Raw genomic sequence first — 7,393 nt, 5'->3', positions numbered from 1 at the left:
ACGGCATTTTAATGAGGAAGTGGAGGCCTCCTGATGCTACCTTAGAGGAGGAATGGAGAGTGGTATACCAAGTTGTGGTGCCTAAAGTTTATCGGCAAGAAATTATTGGTCTTGCCCATGACACCCCCTTGGCTGGACACTTAGGTATAAAGAAGACTTGCCTTAAGATCTTGCAGCATTTCTACTGGCCCAGACTTAGAAATGATGTCGCAGAATACTGCAAATCATGTCATATATGCCAGGTTGTTGGTAAGCCTAACCAGAAAATACCACCAGCACCACTTCTGCCTATTCCAGCCTTTGACGAACCTTTCAGCAGAGTTCTAATTGACTGTGTTGGACCTCTACCAAAGACCAAGACTGGAAATGCATATTTATTGACAATCATGTGTACATCTACCCGCTTTCCTGAAGCTATTCCGCTCAGAAATATCAAGACACCTACTATCGTCAAAGCTTTGATCAAATTTTTCACATTAGTAGGACTTCCTAAGTCTATACAGTCCGACCAGGGATCAAATTTCATGTCAGGTTTATTTCAGCAAGTCGTATACCAGTTAGGGATTGCTCAGTACAGATCAAGTGCTTATCATCCAGAATCTCAAGGTGCCTTAGAACGTTTTCATCAAACATTGAAGAACATGATTAGAACTTTTTGTCTTCAATTTGACAGAGACTGGGATGATGGAGTTCACTTTCTACTTTTTGCGGTTCGAGAGGCTGTTCAAGAATCCCTTGGATTTAGTCCCTTTGAGTTGGTATTTGGTCATACTGTAAGGGGACCGTTAAAATTGATTAAGGAAAAGTGGCTTACTGAACATACTGACTTGAATCTTTTAGACTATGTATCTAGATTTAAAGAAAAATTGTATACTGCTTGTCAAATTGCTCAGAAAAACTTAAAAAATGCACAGAACAAGATGAAAATATGGTATGATAAAGCTGCCAGGGACAGAGTTTTTGAGCCTGGTGATAAGGTACTTGTATTTCTGCCTGTCCCTGGACATCCTTTACAGGCTAAATATTGTGGTCCTTATACAATAGAGAGTAAAATTAATGATTTGAATTATATTGTAAAAACTCCAGGTCGGCGCAAACAAAATAGAGTGTGTCATATTAATATGTTAAAACCATATTTTGAGCGTACTAATGTACTATGTGATAGTAAACCAGTTGCCACTTTAGGCATGGTTAAATTTGAGAACAATCATGACAAACCAGATGTAATTGAACCAACTTTTAGTTGTAAAACTATGGAAGAGACAGTTAGATTGAAAAATTCAGAAATTTTGTCAAATTTAGATTCAAAACTTGCACATCTGTCTTTTGATCGTAGAGAAGAAATAAAAACTTTGGTATTTTCTTTTAAAAATCTTTTTCCAGATGTGCCAAACAAAACCACTGCTGTTTGTCATGATGTTGATGTCGGAGATGCTTCTCCAATTAAGCAACATCCTTACAGGCTCAATCCACTCAAACTTGAAGTTATGAGAAAAGAAATTAAATATATGCTTGACAATGATATTATTGAGCCGAGTAACAGTGAATGGAGCTCTCCTTGTCTCCTTGTGCCAAAACCAGATAAAACCTTTCGTTTCGTGACTGATTTCAGAAAAGTAAATTCAGTCTCAAAATCTGATTCCTATCCGATTCCAAGGATAGACGATTGTATTGACAATATTGGTCAAGCAAACTTTGTGAGCAAATTTGATTTATTGAAAGGTTATTGGCAAGTTCCATTGACACAGAGAGCTCGTGAAATATCAGCTTTTATTACACCAGATGGCTTATTTCAATATACTGTAATGCCGTTTGGCATGAAAAGTGCTCCAGCTACATTTCAAAGAATGATCAATAATGTTATAAAAGATTTAGACTGTTGTTATGCTTATATTGATGATCTAATTGTATGTAGTGATAGCTGGGAACAGCATTTAACACATTTGTATGATACTTTTGATAGATTGTCAAAATCAAATTTGACTGTTAATCTTGGTAAAAGTGAATTTTGTCAGGCCACTGTTGATTATTTAGGGCATACAGTTGGCCAAGGTCAAGTAAAACCTATAATGGCTAAAGTGGAAGCTATTTCCAAATTTCCTCCTCCTACAAATAGAAAACAACTTATGAGATATTTAGGCATGATTGGATTTTACAGGAAATTTTGTTCAAATTTTGCTACTGTTGTTCAACCATTGACTCATCTTTTACGAAAAGACTCTAAATTTATCTGGAGTGAAAATTGTCAAAAAGCTTTTGAAAATAGCAAATCACTTTTAATTAATAGTCCAGTTCTGATTACTCCAGACTTTGAAAAACAATTTAAACTTGCCGTTGATGCAAGCGATGTAGGAATAGGAGCTGTTTTATATCAAGAGACAGATGATAATGTTGAAAAACCTATATCATATTTTTCTAAGAAATTAGATAAACATCAGAAAAATTATTCAACTATTGAAAAAGAGTGTTTTGCAATGTTGTCAGCACTTCAACATTTTGATGTATATTTGAATCCCACTGTATATCCTATTCTTGTTTATACTGATCATAATCCTCTCACCTTCATGCATAAAATGAGAAACAAGAATCAGAGGTTGACTAGGTGGAGTTTATTGTTACAGGAATATGATGTAATTGTAAAACATATTAAGGGTAAAGATAATGTAATAGCTGATGCTTTATCTAGAGCTTATTAAATCACTTTGTATATATTATGTATTTTTGTTCATATTATTCATGATAAGTTTTTGTTACACTAAAACTTCTTTTAAGGGGGGAGGTGTTATGATATTGTAATTATTATGTTTATTTATGTTGGCCTAATTTGTGTTGTATGGCCTGATAGTTGTTTACCAAATAATCTTATAACTGTGCAGTTTAGGAATCACTGGAACAATCACAGAATGATTAGAACTTTCTAGAATGATCCTTATAAAAGATGCGTAATTTAAACTTCTACGTTATTCCAGAAACGATATTGTAATTATTATGTTTATTTATGTTGGCCTAATTTGTGTTGTATGGCCTGATAGTTGTTTACCAAATAATCTTATAACTGTGCAGTTTAGGAATCACTGGAACAATCACAGAATGATTAGAACTTTCTAGAATGATCCTTATAAAAGATGCGTAATTTAAACTTCTACGTTATTCCAGAAACTTCCGTTGTAACTTTCCAGGATTTTCCACAATGTTCCGTTCTAGCGTGTTCTAGAATAATCCGTCACAACTATATATATACAGACACTAAAGTTAAACTCTCATAATTAAACTTGGACATAGACATTGATAGACATTAGTATTCACAGCATTTGGATTGACACTTTTATTCTACAAACAACATCATACTAGATTGTGACCTTATTAGTGAACATAATATTCAGATTGGATTCCGAAAGATTTCCGGATACAGATAAAAGAGTGGACTCATATTTTGACAGTTAAGTTAACATTTATATTTGTAAAATACTTCTTGTAAACTTTTGTATAATAAATATTGTTAAATTTTACTATTGATTTGTGTCTTTTGTTGGCTACAATTTAAAGGCGATTTCTGGCCGTAACAAGGGTATCACCAGCCTAGTAGTCAGCACTTCTGTGCTGACATGAATTATCATTGATTTTTATATTTATAAATTTACTGTTTACAAAACTTTTTGACTTTTTGAAATACTAAGGCTTTTCTACCTTATGAATAGATTACCTTTACTGTATTTGGCAAAACTTTTAGGAATTTTGGTCCTCAATGCTCTTCAACTTCTTACTTTATTTGGCCTTTTTAACTTTTTTTGATTCGAGCGTCATTGATGAGTCTTTTGGAGACGAAACGCGCGTCTGACGATTATACTAAATTTAGTCCTGGAATCTATGATGAGTTTATATACCTGTCATCGATATAAAATAATGAGATGTGGTATGATTGTCACTTTGAAAATTATCCACCAGAGACAAAATGACGTAAATGTAAATAACAATCGATCAAAAGACATGTTGATTGAGATATTTTGACAAAATATTTGCTCACGTCATAATTATTGTCAGTATTTCAATCGCACGGTATATGGCTGTTTAACAAAAGGTTTTCATACACAGGTTTATTCAATCTCAACATCGACGACTTCAAGTTCAAACATCCTGATTGCACTAATGCTAGCCCATCATTCATACATTATCCAGCTGGTCACGTTATAACCGATAACATGAATGTTGTCAAGAGTACTTCTTGAATGATTCAGTCGAGTATTATGCCAGGCGATGGGCTAAACGCCAAAGAGAAAACGTAGTAACTCTCTCCGAATGGGCGAAGGCTGTGAGACCGTTGGTTCAAATTGGAATTGAAAAACTGAATGGGTGTATGAATTTACAGGTTACATCGATTTTTTTTAATACTCAACAATATATATATTGCACGCTGTGAACAATTTACTTCATTAGTCCAGCATTCTAGTAAAGGGTCTCTTTAATTTTTGCAAGAATTCCAGGGTTACTTCCTGGTTATCAATATTACATTACTATTCATCTAAAGTTAAACTAAATCATCAATTGATATTTCATTTTTAATAGTAAATAAATAAGTATATTAAAAAATTCTTATTTATCGATATATAGTATCTACCTTGTTTGGTAAAAGTTTAGTTTAAACATATTTTATTTACTCATAGTAAAATGGATTGGACACAAGTTCCGAATAGTTTGGTAAAAGAGAAGAAAATAGTTCAAGCTTTCCGTTCTCAATTTACTAGTATTGTATTAATACCTCTTCTTGGTTTGGAAGTTACCAGTTTTAACAGTGATTTAAAAGATGATTATGAGCTATTCAGAGGTTTGTCTGGATAAAAATTTCAATATAGTAATTTAGATTTTTAAATAAATTAGTATGTAAATATTTTCTTCTTTTTTAACGATAAAACCTGACGATAATGAATACCTATATCTACCAAGTTTATCGGTGGTAGGATACATTATTTCTCTAAATCCGTTCCGGATCTGGAACTTTATCAAGTAGACTTTTATTCTTAGTATGTTTATTTGCTGCCTTGCATTTAGTAGCTGTACATGAATTCTGCTTTAAATACAGAATACACGTCAAAAAATTTTGTTTTCTGTTCCGGCATATAATTTGCCTTGTTTATACAAAACATTATAATTTTATGTATTAATCTATGTTAATCATTCTAAATCCACCATCTGGTTTTTCAAATCTTAGTACTTTGCGTTTATAACCTTTTCTCATTGCTTTTCCATAAAAAAAATACAAATATTTTTTTTTTTAATTTAACAATTTATTCTTTTTCAAGATTGGAAACAGATGGAATTTGATGCGACTGTCATACAACAACAACAAGTGGGAGGTTAAGCTAGCTTTAAAACTAGGTTAAATCCGCCGCTTTCGACATTAGAAAATGCTTGTACCAATTCAAGAATACAACAGTTGTTATTCATTTGTTTGATGTTATTAATCTTTTGATATTACCATTTGATTATTGACTTTACTTTTTGAATTTTCTACGGAGTTCGGTATTTTTGTGATTTTACTTTATGTGCTAAAAAGGTAATATTTGCTATATTCAATGATTTTACAACTGTTAGTTTTACCTATCATGGTTAAATGTATTTCTCCCGATTTTTAATAATCTTTTCAGCATGTTCAGATTTTTCTATTTGCTTTTCTGTGTTAAATGTGTTGCACTCATTTGTTACAACCGAAAACATTCATAAACATTTCACTGATTTGTTTGTAAAATTTCATATTTTTCTTTGCATTGTTTGTGTTTTCCTAAACAAATGCTTTATTTGTTTGATTTAAGCACTGATAAAATGCTAAAATTTTCAATCATTTCTAAAACTTTTGAAATGTCTTGGTTTTTTTTGTTTAGAAAGTGTTGTGTCATCTGCAAGTTGACTGATTTTTAAAAATGTTTTTAACCATCTATCATTGTCTATTTTAATTTAATCCTTTCGGATGACTGTCTTGTCTTATCCTACATGCTAATATCTAGACAGCAATAACAAATATTATAGAAATGCACGTTCATTCTTGTCTAATCCCTCGAAAAATGTTGAAAGATTAAGATACCCAACCATTATTTATCACTTAGCTTTCATGTCTGTATACAGTTTTTATCTATTTGGGCATAGAATCTTGAAAACCAATTTTGTTTTAAGCCTGAGAATATAAAATCACATTCTCAAGATTCGGAAGCTTTGAAAAGTCTAAATATAATAATGCTCCTTCTATATCAAAATTTTCAGCATAATCATTATATATAATGAAGCTTGTATAATTTAATGAAGATGTATTTTTAAATACTGAAAAGACACTGTGTATTGAACCTAGCTTGTATGATGGTGTGGGTGGGGTTTACAGAATAGAGAAAAAATGGGGAAAACTAATACAGAATATTAGAAAAAATTGTGCAAAATTTAGGGCAAAACATTATCAGAATAGAGACAAATTAGCCAAATATGTAAAGATTAGAGAAAAATGAGGTGATAAAATATAACGAATATAGAATAAAGGGCAAAAAGAATAGAACAAAATGGTCTTAAATTTTACTGAATACAAATCATTGAACCCTATCTAAACTCTCAAAAATACTAAAACTGTAGTTGTGTGTAACTTTCATGAAAATTGTCACCAGTGAGAAATTGGTTTTTGTAAAGATGAAAACTAAAATAAATCTTAAACTAAAAGGAGAATAAAAAGATAACTAGTATATTTTTGGGATAGAATCAGGAAGTATCATTTTTATATCATTCTAAAAATAGAAAATATTTGAGATATATCTATATATACACACCTGAAACAAAGTATCAAAAAAGGATGTAAAATACATATCACCGTAATCTGATTTCAACCTACAAAGTGTGGTTTCCAATTAACTTAACAAAAACGAATTCGTTTAAAGATGCTTACATTCCGACACCATATCAACAATAATTCCATATCTGTGTATAGAAGATATTTCAAGTTCAAAGATTTAAAAGAATGTGATTTTTGATAATAAGTTTATTTATCAACAGGAAACTACTGCGATTACAAGCTAAGTGACATATCATATAATGGTTCACGTCAAATAATCGCATTTTTATACTTATTATCAATAATATTTTCAACATTTCCATCGCAATGGAGGAAGCTTTGTTAGGATTACCACCATTTGTAAACGGTACATTTTCATCCGAATGTGACTATAAAATCGCCAAGATCTTGTACAGTGTAGCTGCTCCTATAGTAATCATCATTACATTGTGTTTCAATATTCTATATATAACTCTCATCAATTACGATAAAGACGATCGATCTGCATCCACAGTACAAGCAACGGGAATATCAATATCAAACACGCTACATGGTGTATCTCAACTTCCAATTTTCTTTTATTTCTTTATG

This window comes from Mytilus trossulus, chromosome 8 (genome assembly GCF_036588685.1).
Source record: "Mytilus trossulus isolate FHL-02 chromosome 8, PNRI_Mtr1.1.1.hap1, whole genome shotgun sequence".
NCBI classification, from domain to species: domain Eukaryota; kingdom Metazoa; phylum Mollusca; class Bivalvia; order Mytilida; family Mytilidae; genus Mytilus; species Mytilus trossulus.
This window is presented reverse-complemented; position numbering follows the sequence as displayed.